This window comes from Pygocentrus nattereri, chromosome 3 (assembly GCF_015220715.1).
Source record: "Pygocentrus nattereri isolate fPygNat1 chromosome 3, fPygNat1.pri, whole genome shotgun sequence".
Classification (NCBI taxonomy): Eukaryota; Metazoa; Chordata; class Actinopteri; order Characiformes; family Serrasalmidae; genus Pygocentrus; species Pygocentrus nattereri.
This window is the reverse complement of record NC_051213.1, coordinates 7,505,852-7,520,504: the sequence shown is the minus strand read 5'-3', so window position 1 is coordinate 7,520,504 and position 14,653 is coordinate 7,505,852.

Below are 14,653 nucleotides of genomic sequence, written 5' to 3'. Positions count from 1 at the left end.
TGTGGAGTTTGCATGTTCTCCCTGTGTCTGCGTGGATTTCCTCCCACAGTCCAAGGACATGCAATCAGACCAATTGGACATGGGAAATTGTCCCTATGTGTGTGTGAATGTGTCTGTCTGCCCTGCAATGGATTGATGACCTGTCCAGGGTGTATCCTGCCTTCAGCCTGATGACCGCTGGGATAGGCTCCAGCACCCCCCCGTGACCCTGAGGGAGAAACGGCTTAGAAGATGTGTGTATGCTAAATTAAGCCCAGCAGACCAGATTCATCCCCCAAAAATAACTTTATTTCTAAACTCAGAGTCAATTTGACCCGCAAAATAAGAGGAGAGGGACATTCTGATGTCTGACCACAGCACAGAAACTCCTGTCTGTTCTGCTGTTCCTCCAGAACAAATCTAATTAAAATGGCTATGAAAAAAGTGCAAGAGCTGAATCCATGGAGGCCAAATGCTGAGGTGATTCTGAGAGCTGAGTTAAGTAAACGCTGGTCACATGCAGTGAGCAGGAACAAGGGTTGGCGTTATCGCTGTCTAACTAGACTGTGTCATTTATCTGATGATGGTTAAAATGCTGCCTACTTAAACAGCTGCCTATGCAGGCAGAGGGCAGTAAGGCAGCTCATGAGATATTGAGACACACCCTCTAAGTAGACCCTGTATTGTTCACTGGAGGAAAGTTGGTACTTTTTTAACTGACCGTAATGAAGACATTTCCTAAGGAATAATTAACCAGAAACAAATCATACATTAATAACCAACCATAAGGCTAAATTACTCAGCGTTAATTAACACACGCATGAAAGTAATGTAGTGCATTTATCAGGAACTGGAGTGTTAATTATGCAGGTTGCTGCCCATTGTTCTGGAACATTCTGCCCTCTTATCTGAGCCACCAGTGTGCTGTTTGTAGCTCCTGTCATCATCTTGTCCATCTGTGACTTGTTAGTCCTGCTGTGTAAGTAATAGTAGACTTTATCAGGTCTTGTTTTGGATCCTGTTTCTGTTTCCCTGTGTTGCTTTGTCTGTTTCTACCTATCCAGTCTCTCTGTGTCTATTTAATAAAACCAAAAGCTCAGCTTACGTCATTCATCCTCATGCATGAGTGTGGCCATTGTTTCAGTTCATCCTTCATGCTAAAAAATGGCTTTATACCGAATAAGCTGACACGCAGTGCCCCGTGGCCCTTTCTACTTCGGACCCCCACATGACTGTGTGTGCCATAAGTGGAAGTGTACCAACAGCCCTGATTGTGGCCCAGAATTAGAATAAATCAAACTGTTGATTTGTAGAGCTGAACATTTGTCTTAATAGCTCACTAGAAATAAAAGCGTAAAAGATTCTCTAAACTGAAAGTGTGGCCATATTCTATTATAATCATTATCATCATCATCATCATCACTTTTATTTATATAGTGAATTCCCCCACGCTCAAGGGCACTTCATGAAAGTAAAAAATAATACATTAACAGGAATGAATAAAAAGAATATACACACACATAAACACACAGTTCCTACAGCTAGCAGGGAGACTCCTCACACCAAGGTACAGAGTCACTTGTTGAGCCCATTAAGGGTCCTTAGCTGCAGGGGAAAGTCTCACTCTGACTGGGGGAGTCCCTCAACTACAATGTAGCACCAGACAGACAGCCGACCTGCGAAGTCATAAACCAGATATGTCCTTAGCAGCATAACAGTAGATTTTTCCTGCTGTCAAACACCACCAGCCCAGGTAGCCTCACAGGCAGCCCAGGCAGCTGTGTAGCCGTGATGGAGCATCACTTAGGCAGCCTTGTGGCTGCAGTGTAGCGCTCCTCATACAGCCAAACACCACCAGTCTAGGTAGCTTCATAGCTGCAATGCAGCTTCACCCAAGTGTCCAGCCCAGGCAGCCTCATAGCTGCAGTGTAGCACTCCTCATACAGCCAAACATCATCAGCCCAGGCAGCCTCATAGCTGCAGTGTAGCACTCTTCATACAGCCAAACACCACCAGAACAGGCAGCTTCATAGCTGCAGTGTAGCACTCCTCATACAGCCAAACACCACAGAACAGGCAGCTTCATAGCTGCAGTGTAGCATCTTCATACAGCCAAACACCACAGAACAGGCAGCTTCATAGCTGCAGTGTAGCATCTTCATACAGCCAAACACCACCAGAACAGGCAGCTTCATAGCTGCAGTGTAGCACTCCTCATACAGCCAAACACCACAGAACAGGCAGCTTCATAGCTGCAGTGTAGCATCTTTATACAGCCAAACACCACAGAACAGGCAGCCTCATAGCTGCAGTGTAGCACTCCTCATACAGCCAAACACCACAGAACAGGCAGCTTCATAGCTGCAGTGTAGCACTCCTCATACAGCCAAACACCACAGAACAGGCAGCTTCATAGCTGCAGTGTAGCATCTTCATACAGCCAAACACCACAGAACAGGCAGCCTCATAGCTGCAGTGTAGCACTCCTCATACAGCCAAACACCACAGAACAGGCAGCTTCATAGCTGCAGTGTAGCACTCCTCATACAGCCAAACACCACAGAACAGGCAGCTTCATAGCTGCAGTGTAGCATCTTCATACAGCCAAACACCACAGAACAGGCAGCTTCATAGCTGCAGTGTAGCACTCTTTATACAGCCAAACACCACAGAACAGGCAGCTTCATAGCTGCAGTGTAGCATCTTCATACAGCCAAACACCACCAGAACAGGCAGCTTCATAGCTGCAGTGTAGCACTCCTCATACAGCCAAACACCACAGAACAGGCAGCCTCATAGCTGCAGTGTAGCACTCCTCATACAGCCAAACACCACAGAACAGGCAGCTTCATAGCTGCAGTGTAGCATCTTCATACAGCCAAACACCACAGAACAGGCAGCCTCATAGCTGCAGTGTAGCACTCCTCATACAGCCAAACACCACAGAACAGGCAGCCTCATAGCTGCAGTGTAGCACTCTTTATACAGCCAAACACCACAGAACAGGCAGCCTCATAGCTGCAGTGTAGCACTCTTTATACAGCCAAACACCACAGAACAGACAGCTTCATAGCTGCAGTGTAGCACTCTTTATACAGCCAAACACCACAGAACAGGCAGCCTCATAGCTGCAGTGTAGCACTCCTCATACAGCCAAACACCACCGAACAGGCAGCCTCATAGCTGCAGTGTAGCACTCCTCATACAGCCAAACACCACAGAACAGGCAGCTTCATAGCTGCAGTGTAGCACTCCTCATACAGCCAAACACCACAGAACAGGCAGCTTCATAGCTGCAGTGTAGCACTCTTCATACAGCCAAACACCACAGAACAGGCAGCTTCATAGCTGCAGTGTAGCATCTTCATACAGCCAAACACCACCAGAACAGGCAGCTTCATAGCTGCAGTGTAGCACTCCTCATACAGCCAAACACCACAGAACAGGCAGCTTCATAGCTGCAGTGTAGCACTCCTCATACAGCCAAACACCACAGAACAGGCAGCTTCATAGCTGCAGTGTAGCATCTTCATACAGCCAAACACCACAGAACAGGCAGCCTCATAGCTGCAGTGTAGCACTCTTCATACAGCCAAACACCACAGAACAGGCAGCTTCATAGCTGCAGTGTAGCACTCCTCATACAGCCAAACACCACAGAACAGGCAGCTTCATAGCTGCAGTGTAGCATCTTCATACAGCCAAACACCACAGAACAGGCAGCTTCATAGCTGCAGTGTAGCACTCTTTATACAGCCAAACACCACAGAACAGACAGCTTCATAGCTGCAGTGTAGCACTCTTTATACAGCCAAACACCATCAGAATAAGTAGCCTCATAGCTGCAGTGTAGCACTCCTCATACAGCCAAACACCATCAGTCTAGTTTCATAGCTATTCATTGCATTCATCTGTTGGAAGGTGTATGGTTGCTTCATAGCTGCAGTGTAGCACTCCTCATACAGCCAAACACCACAGAACAGGCAGCTTCATAGCTGCAGTGTAGCATCTTCATACAGCCAAACACCACAGAACAGGCAGCTTCATAGCTGCAGTGTAGCACTCTTTATACAGCCAAACACCACAGAACAGGCAGCTTCATAGCTGCAGTGTAGCATCTTCATACAGCCAAACACCACCAGAACAGGCAGCTTCATAGCTGCAGTGTAGCACTCCTCATACAGCCAAACACCACAGAACAGGCAGCCTCATAGCTGCAGTGTAGCACTCCTCATACAGCCAAACACCACAGAACAGGCAGCTTCATAGCTGCAGTGTAGCATCTTCATACAGCCAAACACCACAGAACAGGCAGCCTCATAGCTGCAGTGTAGCACTCCTCATACAGCCAAACACCACAGAACAGGCAGCCTCATAGCTGCAGTGTAGCACTCTTTATACAGCCAAACACCACAGAACAGGCAGCCTCATAGCTGCAGTGTAGCACTCTTTATACAGCCAAACACCACAGAACAGACAGCTTCATAGCTGCAGTGTAGCACTCTTTATACAGCCAAACACCACAGAACAGGCAGCCTCATAGCTGCAGTGTAGCACTCCTCATACAGCCAAACACCACCGAACAGGCAGCCTCATAGCTGCAGTGTAGCACTCCTCATACAGCCAAACACCACAGAACAGGCAGCTTCATAGCTGCAGTGTAGCACTCCTCATACAGCCAAACACCACAGAACAGGCAGCTTCATAGCTGCAGTGTAGCACTCTTCATACAGCCAAACACCACAGAACAGGCAGCTTCATAGCTGCAGTGTAGCATCTTCATACAGCCAAACACCACCAGAACAGGCAGCTTCATAGCTGCAGTGTAGCACTCCTCATACAGCCAAACACCACAGAACAGGCAGCTTCATAGCTGCAGTGTAGCACTCCTCATACAGCCAAACACCACAGAACAGGCAGCTTCATAGCTGCAGTGTAGCATCTTCATACAGCCAAACACCACAGAACAGGCAGCCTCATAGCTGCAGTGTAGCACTCTTCATACAGCCAAACACCACAGAACAGGCAGCTTCATAGCTGCAGTGTAGCACTCCTCATACAGCCAAACACCACAGAACAGGCAGCTTCATAGCTGCAGTGTAGCATCTTCAAACAGCCAAACACCACAGAACAGGCAGCTTCATAGCTGCAGTGTAGCACTCTTTATACAGCCAAACACCACAGAACAGACAGCTTCATAGCTGCAGTGTAGCACTCTTTATACAGCCAAACACCATCAGAATAAGTAGCCTCATAGCTGCAGTGTAGCACTCCTCATACAGCCAAACACCATCAGTCTAGTTTCATAGCTGCAATTCAGCAACACCCAGGTGGCCAGCCCAGGCAGCTATGTAGCCGTGATTTAGCATCGAACCGACAATCAGTCTAATCAACTTTGTAGCTATGATATAGCATCACTAATGCAAGCAGTCCAGGCCGCCTGAGAGCTGTGATAAGGCATCTTTCAAACAGCTGGTACAGACTGCATCATAGTAGCATTGCTTGAACGGCCAGCCCAAGAATCCTCACTCTCAGGCGCTATTTCAGCGAATGCGAAGGCAAACTCCTCAGACAGTGGGGAAACATCAAAACATGGGCACAAACAACTTAAGACAAAGGAAAGAAAATTAAAAAGCGGTCTTGGCAGCCATACTGCACCAATGTACTCACCACAACACACACATTACATACAGTATAACATAATAACACAGCTAACTTAGCTACGCCTTAAAATAGTGCATAAATGCATGAAGTACATATCGCTGTCAGAAGAAAATCTCGTAGCTCAGCTTTTACCCTTTACATTGTTTGTAAATATAATGTAGAATGGACCACAAGGGATTGCCTAAAATAACTTGGAAAAAGTCTGGTTCCATTGACTTACATTAAAAGTAAAGTAAGTTTTTTCCTTCTCCTGTAAAGTTACCATTTTTGCGATATGAGGTTTTCATCCAACAGCAGTGACATGCAAGTACCTGATCTGTTGGAAGGTGTATGGTTGCATTTGCATGTACTTGCCAGACACTTTATCAGAAACCCCTCTCTTGTAGCTCTTATATGCTGCTGTACAGTTAGAGACTGTAGCCCTTCTGTTGATGTTGATGGTAGTCCTAATCTAGTCCTTCATCAGTGGTCAGTTTCTGGCCACAGAGCCACTCTTGTATGGATGTTTTGGAACGGTGGTCCTTTCTCAACCCAGCAGTGACACTGACTGTGTGTAAAAACACTGCTGAGTCTGCCATGTCAGAGTCACCGCTGTGCTGAGAATGATCCACCACCCAAATAATATATAGACAACAGCGGTCCCGTGGTCAGAAACTGCCCAGTGATGAACGGGGTCGAGGGGAACTGATAATCTAGTCAGTGAGTGGATACCCGCTGCTGTTTTTGCACTCAAACGTGTCTCAGTCTCCATTCTCCATGCTGTGTCTCCCTCTGTCTGTCACCCTTTCCTTCTGTCTGCCTGACTCCGTACCTATCTGTTTGGTCCTCTGTCTCATCCTATCTTTCTGACAATTTTGGTCTGTCTGTTTCTATCTAATCCCCTCTCTCCTTCTGCCAGTGTGGCCCTTACTGTCTGTCCATCTGTCCTCCTCTTACTCGTCGTCTGCCTGGCGTCTGCATGCTTCTGTCTCTCTCTCTCTCTCTCTCTCTCTCTCTCTCTCTGCAGGCAGAGGGCGTCATGTCCATGCAGGAGGCCGAGTGTAGACAGGTGTGACGGAGGTGACAGGTATTGTAGTGCTTGGAGATGACCACAGGGGGATCCTGTCAGGTCTACGTAAACCACCCAATCTCCAGGTGCAGGGCAAAGACTCTCTGCATACATATCCGCAGGCCAAGAGTACGGACCCCAACAACAATGAAATATCGTATTTGTCATCAGTGCAAAATATAAATTGAATGTATTCTAAAGTATTTTCAATCTGTTAATTTTTTGGGAAACAAGCAGCGTTTCAAAAATATCTTCCAATCTCACCTAAAAAACATGTCAAAACCATAATTTTATCTACATCATCGAGTCAAATTTATTTGTAGCGCTTTTTACAACTGATTTCGTCACAAATCAGCTTCACAGAATTCCAGTAAAGACAAAGTTTTAACATGAATGTAAAACCCCCAGGTGAGCAAGCCAGGGGCGCCAGTGGCAAGGAGAACCGCCCTCACAGCTGAGGAAGAAACCTTGGGAGGGAACCAAGGCTCACAAGGGGGGACCCATCCTCCTCTGGTCAGACTACTTACAGATTACCTACAGTAATAACTACATTTTGTTGGAATTTTCTATCTCTCTCCTGTAACGTTGTCACGATCCCAGGATATTGAGTTCAACACCGATGTCAAGTGCACTATCACAGTCATGACCTGAACACATTCATTGAGAAGTTCACTGAACACAGAAGAATATTTAACACTGCAGAGCTTAACTAACATCTGAGAGAGCACACATTTGAAAGCACAACTACTGTTAAAGGCTGAATTTGACATAGTGGAAGAAAAGTTCACCATACAATGTGTCCAGTGCAAGTTTTGTAGTTTGTTTCAATACATTTGACTCAGTGAATAATTGTACATTTGCCCTAAATTTAGCAGAAAAATGCCATTTTTAAGTTTACATAGTTAAGAGGACACCCTGAAGATTAATATGAAATTTAAAAATCCAGTTCAACTTTATTTTTTCTGCCTGTGTAACAAACCAAATAAAAATATATGTTCTACATTCTGACAATCAAAACGTTAAAAAGTTCTCCCTCACAATTTTTCCCACCACTGAGGTGCACCAGACCAGTAACTTATAAAAAAATATAAAATGCTCTCTAACAGGTACATGTTACTTCAGCACTGACCAGCGGAGGGTGGCTGCCTTTTTCCCCATAAAGGACCAGGTGAACAAAAAATACTGGGCTGCTAATCAACCTGTTTAACGTTCTGTCTCAAACAATTTTGGACATTAGAGAAATACATTATTATTTCTCTAACAAAGGCGGTATTAATCATAGTATAGCATTGCTTGCGGTGTCTGGTAGCCCAGAGTTTGTGGGTTCAAATCCCAGGACTGACCAGTTATATCTATTTGTGACCCCCCACTGCTCCAGGTAGTGATGCTGTACTGGTGATGCTGTGCTGATCTCAGATTGGGCTTAGTTAGGCAGCAAACGAACAAATGTCCCTTTAAATAAAGTACAACATTCGCATTGATGTTTCCTGCATGTGTAAAGTCGACTCCCAACAGCGCACATCATACAAAAGAGTCAGTTTATGTCCATCATTTTACAACAGATCTCTTCAAATGTTGATTGTTCTAGTTAGTCCATGTGTTTCTTGTTTGTCTGACAGTAGGAGGTCATGTTTGAGAATTTCATACTATCCCAGCCAGTTTAGTAACCTAGAGTTTCTTCATTGTTTGTAGCAGACAAAGCCCAACTCTGACGTTTCTGACGTCTCATAACAACTGTCATACACTGCTGTGACGTTTATTTTTCTGTTTATCTATCTATCTATCTGTCTATCTATCTGTCTATCTATCTGTCTATCTATCTATCTATCTGTCTGTCTATCTATCTATCTATCTATCTATCTATCTATCTGTCTATCTATCTGTCTATCTATAAATCTATCTGTCTGTCTATCTATCTATCTATCTAGCAAGCCAATATGTATGAAAAAAAACATACGCGTGTGTGTGTGTGTGTGTGTGTGTGTGTGTGTGTGTGTGTGTGCGTGTGTGCGTGTGTGTGTGTGTGTGTGTGTGTGTGCGTGTGTGTGCGTGTGTGTGTGTGTGTGGTTACTCCACAGTTCTACTCAATTGCACACGAGTCATATCACCAAAGACGCTGCATTTCAGCTGCAGCTCAGCCAGTATAAACACTTAACGTCAGAGCCCAGATCTTAATGAACCTGCAGCAAAGACAGGGTGCCAGGAGTCTAGCTCTATATATATATAAATATACATAAATAAATAAAATATATATAAATAGGTAGGTTTAAAAGACCAAACACCTGGGAACATTCAAATTTTGAATATTTCAAGAATTCATGCAATATCTCAAGGTTTACTGCAAGTGTCTGTACTTTACTGCTGACGTTTTTGCGTACTGTATTTTGAATAAACAATGTCCAGTTTGGGCTACAGCACAACATTAATTCACAAAGAGATAAGCACTTTGTTTTCTGGCCCATGGATTTGTTCAGATTTGTTTTATATGGCCCCTTTAGTGGTTGAGTTTGACACCCCTGGTCTAGGTAGATGAACAGTGGATGGAATACCAGCTGTTTTGATGCGGTACTTCGGCAGCACTTCCGATCATTGTTACCTCCTTGCTCACATTAGCACTGTTGACAGCTGGGATAGGCTCCAGCTCCAGTGACCCAGAAGGAAAAGCGATTTAGATGATGTGTGATGCTGCATAACGTAAATATGAACAAAAGTACAGACAAACTGAGACCTGCTACCCCAGGTATGAGATAATCCAGCAGAAATCTATTATGTTTCAATGGAATGAGATGTGTAACTTACTTAAGATCAAGCTAGATTAGATAACAGCCTCGGTTACATTATCTAACGTCCTGTTATTCAGGGAAATGGACAAAAGTAGAGGCAAATATAGACTTAAAGATGGTTGCTTCCACAAATGCTCACAAGTCACTTAATGTGAGTCTTTGGGGTGTAAGGGTGAGGCGAGTCTTAAATCTTTAGTGAAGAATTTAATGTGGTCTTAAATTTTTGGTGGCAGGCATTGTTATTGGACAAAAGTGAACCCCTACTTAAAACCTGTCAAATGTGACACGGCTTCAAATAACCTGTAATTAGAGTAAAACCCCTTTCGGAAAGCCTAGGAAAGGATGGAAACGTAGGAAATGCAGTGTTTAAAAGAAAGAGTCAAAAGAACAGCTGGTCAGTCTGTAGCTTGCATAGCAGCTCTGCTAGAAAATCTAGCATAGATTAGTATAACTGGTCACCAGCAAAACCAGAACATGTGTTTTGGATGCTGGCACGCTGTTCTCTGCAAGGTACAATGATGCGGTTCTATACAACACCACCCAGATAGCAAGGATATCGCTGCTGTCGGAACAAAACCTCGTATCTCCAAAATGGTAACTTTACAGGAGAAGGAAAAAACCCACTTTACTTTTAATGTAAGGCAATGGAACCAGACGTCTTTCCAAGTCATTTTGGGCTGTTTATTCTGGTCCATTCATCATGAAATTTACACACAATATAAAGGACAACATGTATTTTCAAATTATGTCCAAAACTGAAAAATGTCAAAAATGGACATACAAGGTTTTGTTCTGACTGCAGCGATATGTTGGTCCGCTGACTTGCTAAACTTGGCACCACACTGCTGATCCAGTCTCGGACCACCCAGGTTATTGTTCTTCATGCAAGCGCTAACTAGTTTTTAATCTCCCTAAACATATTTTAAATGTAAACAGACTTTTGTTGTAGAAAATAAACTGAGACAAATATTACAAACAACTGAGATTAAAAATGATGACTAGGTCTGATATAATTTATAGAAAATACTGAGACTAAGTTAGATTAAAATGATTTACTAAACTAATTTAGTATATCTAAAACTATACTATGAGTACAGATTAAGAGACCCTTATTAGAAACACTGGTGAACAATGGTGCAAACCATCTGTGCAGTAAAACACCACATACACACTAGTGACGACACACACACTTGCCCAGAGCGGAGGGCAGCCCTATCCGCATCGCTCAGGGAGCAGTTGGGGGTAAGGTGCCTTGCTCAGGGGCACCTCAGTCATGTCCTGTCTGCTTAGGGAATCGAACCGGCAACCTTCTGGTCACAAGGCTGGTTCCCTAACCTCCAGCCCACGACTGCCCCTGTCTATAATATAAAACTACACTATAAGTACAACTAAAGAATGGAAGGTAGGAAAAATGTGTAAATTGAACTGTGAGTGGAAAGCGCCCGATGAAAAGTGAGATCTTGGCTAATACTCAGTGTAACCACCGATGGGCCTCCCAGAAAACATTGAGCAAACCACCAGTGGACCACCAGCTTTGCCATCAGTGGGCCAACAGTGGCCCACTATCCTCCTGCTATCAGAGCAGAAAACGTTTTTCTATTGTTGCAAGCTTGATATCATAATTATATACAGCCATATGCAACACAGTCTCCTTTTAAGAATCATCTAAGCAAGTGGTTCTGTATAGAAGTTATGGTAGAACCCAGAAAACCCTTGAGTTGAGTTTTCATAAAGCTACAATATGGGCCATAACCTCAGCTCTCTTGACTTTCTTGGGGACCAAGCAAAGATTGTATAACTACTTCTAGACATTTTTTCTTGTTTTTAGAAATGTGCTGCCTTGGCTCTTGGGGGCCCCAGACCTCTGGGGATTACATATTATCAAAGGAAACATGAATGAAGAAATGATTCCAGAAGATTTTTGAAGAAGAACTTAAGGGTGTTCCCACGTTTGGGTGCCATTGGTTGTGTTTACATGCAAAGATTTTTGCCAATTCGATTGAATGTATTTCGATTACAGATCAAGTCTGAGGTGTTTATGCTCACTGTATTCAACAACCTTATGGAAAATCTTTGTTTACATGCTCACTACAAACAATCTGATGCAAAATAACATTTTGAAGTCCGAGTCTGAGGGAGATGAGTTTCTAGTTGGCACGTTTGTGCTTTTAGTTGCTTTAAAATGATGTCAGACTCAAAAAAAACGTACCTAATGTGTCCTTATTAAAGAAGGCCGAGAGGAAGACGTCTTGTTCTGAGACACATAAGCTGGACGTCCGTCCCACTGCCGTCTTTTAAAGATCAGAGCATGAACTTCGTCTCCTCCGCAGACCAGTTTCTGCTCCGCGGTGTAGAACGGTATAAACTCTCACTGTGACGCGACGCACATGCAGAACGGACTTAAACTTTCCGATAGGGAATGTAATCGGATACAGACGTTTACACAGATATTATTCCTCTATTTAACAGATTATTTACAGGATTACCCACCTCGTTCAATAGGATAGAAATTGTATTCTGAATGGCCTCAATCCTACTAGACTATTCTGATTGAAGTTTATACATGGACATATTTTATTCCGATTGAGCTATTAGTCTGATTATAAACAGATTATTAGGCTGCATGTAAACGTAGCTACTGTCACTGACCCTACGGACAATAATGATGACACCTGTCTCGATACGTACCTGAGAATATTGCTTTGAAAGTGGAAAAAAAGAGAGAGAGATAGAGATAGCTAGAGAGAGAGAGAGAGAGAGAGAGATAGCTAGAGAGAGAGAGAGATAGATAGCTAGAGAGAGAGATAGATAGCTAGAGAGAGAGAAAAAGAGAGATAGAGATAGCTAGAGAGAGAAAAAGAGATAGAAAGAGAGATAGAGATAGCTAGAGAGAGAGACAGAGAGAGAGAAAAAGAGATAGAGATAGCTAGAGAGAGAGAGAGAGAGAAAGAGAGATAGAGATAGCTAGAGAGAGAGACAGAGAGAGAGAAAAAGAGATAGAGATAGCTAGAGAGAGAGAGAGAGAGAGAGAGAGAGAGAGAGAGAGAGAGATAGCTAGAGAGAGAGAGAGATAGCTAGAGAGAGAGAGAGAGAGAGAGAGAGAGAGAGCTAGCTAGAGAGAGAGAGAGATAGATAGCTAGAGAGAGAGATAGATAGCTAGAGAGAGAGAAAAAGAGAGATAGAGATAGCTAGAGAGAGAGAGAGAGAGAAAGAGAGATAGAGATAGCTAGAGAGAGAGACAGAGAGAGAGAAAAAGAGATAGAGATAGCTAGAGAGAGAGAGAGAGAGAGAGAGAGAGAGAGAGATAGCTAGAGAGAGAGATAGATAGCTAGAGAGAGAGAGAGAGAGAGAGAGAGAGAGAGAGAGCTAGCTAGACAGAGAGAGAGAGAGAGAGAGAGAGAGAGAGAGCTAGCTAGAGAGAGAGAGAGAGAGAGAGAGAGAGAGAGAGAGAGAGAGAGAGAGAGAGAGAGAGAGAGAGAGAGACAAAAATGTCACCACATAGATTTCCAATGAAGCATAAATGAACTGTACTGAGACTGAGAGGAACAGTCCAGTTCTACAGTCAGTGTCACCAGTGAACAGTGATTTAATATCATGAGATAGAATTTCTGATTATCTGTGATGGTTTCAGCGCAAATTAGAGTAACTGAAATGTAGTCAAAAGTGCACTAAACAGGTATTACAAACAGATCTCTGTGTAGTTGACTATTGAATGCAATGAATGTGTCCCATTTCAGGGGCTGGATCCTTCAAAGGACGTGGTCTACAAAGGTGTCTCCTTCAAAGGCTGCTTAGACCCACAAAGGCTGGGCCACCACATTCTCGAATGCACCAGTTGGATCCTTCATTGCCATGGAAAAGGACACATTTCTCGACCACATACAGTGGGGCAAAAAGTATTTAGTCAGCCACTGACTGTGCAAGTTCTCCTACTTAGAAGGATGAGAGACGTCTGTAATTTTCATCATAGCTACACTTCAACTATGAGAGACAAAATGAGAAAAAAAAAATCCAGGAAATCACATTTTAGGATTTGTAAAGAATTTATTTGTAAATTATGGTGGAAAATAAGTATTTGGTCAATAACAAAAGTTCAACTCAATACTTTGTAACACAACCTTTGTTGGCAATGAAAGAGGTCAAACGTTTCCTGCAAGTCTTCACCAGGTTTGCACACTGTAGCTGGTATTTTGGCCCATTCCTCCTGCAGATCTCCTCTAGAGCAGTGATGTTTTGGGGTTGTTGCTGGGCAACACAGACTTTCAACAGACTTTCACAGACTGGCTAGGCCACTCCAGGACCTTGAAATGCTTTTTACGGAGCCACTCCTTCGTTGCCCAAGCTGTGCGTTTGGGATCATTGTCATGCTGGAAGACCCAACCCCATTCCATGTTCAATACTCTCACTAATGGAAGGAGGTTTTGGCTTAAAATCTCACGATACACGGCCCCGTTCATTCTTCCCTCAACACAGATCAGTCGTCCTGTCCCCTTTGCAGAAAAACAGCCCCAAAGCCTGATGTTTCCACCCCCATGCTTCACAGTAGGTATGGTGTTCTTGGGATGCAACTCAGCATTGTTCTTCCTTCAAACATGACGAGTTGAGTTTTTACCAAAAGTTTTTACCAAAAGTTGAGTTTTTACCAAAATGTTCTATTTTGGTTTCATCTGACCACATGATATCATCCATATGCTCTCTGGCAAACTTCAGACGGGCCTGGACGTGTACTGGCTTAAGCAGGGGGACACGCCTGGTACTGCAGGATTTGAGTCCCTCTCGGCGTCATGTGTTACTGAGGGTAACCTTTGTTACCTTGGTCCCAGCTCTCTGCAGGTCATTCATCAGGTCCCTCCATGTAGTTCTGGGATTTTTGCCCACCGTTCTCATGATCATTTTGACCCCACGGGATGAGATCTTGCGTGATGCCCCAGATCGAGGGAGATTATCAATGGTCTTGTATGTCTTCCATTTTCTTACAATTGCTCCCACAGTTGATTTATTCACACCAACCTGCTTGCCTACTGTAGATTCACTCTTCCCAGCCTGGTGCAGGTCTACAATTTTCTTCCTGGTGACCTTCGACAGCTCTTTGGTCTTGGCCATGGTTGAGTTTGGAATCTGACTGTTTGAGGCTGTGGACAGGTGTCTTTTATACAGACAACGAGGTCAAAGAGGTGCC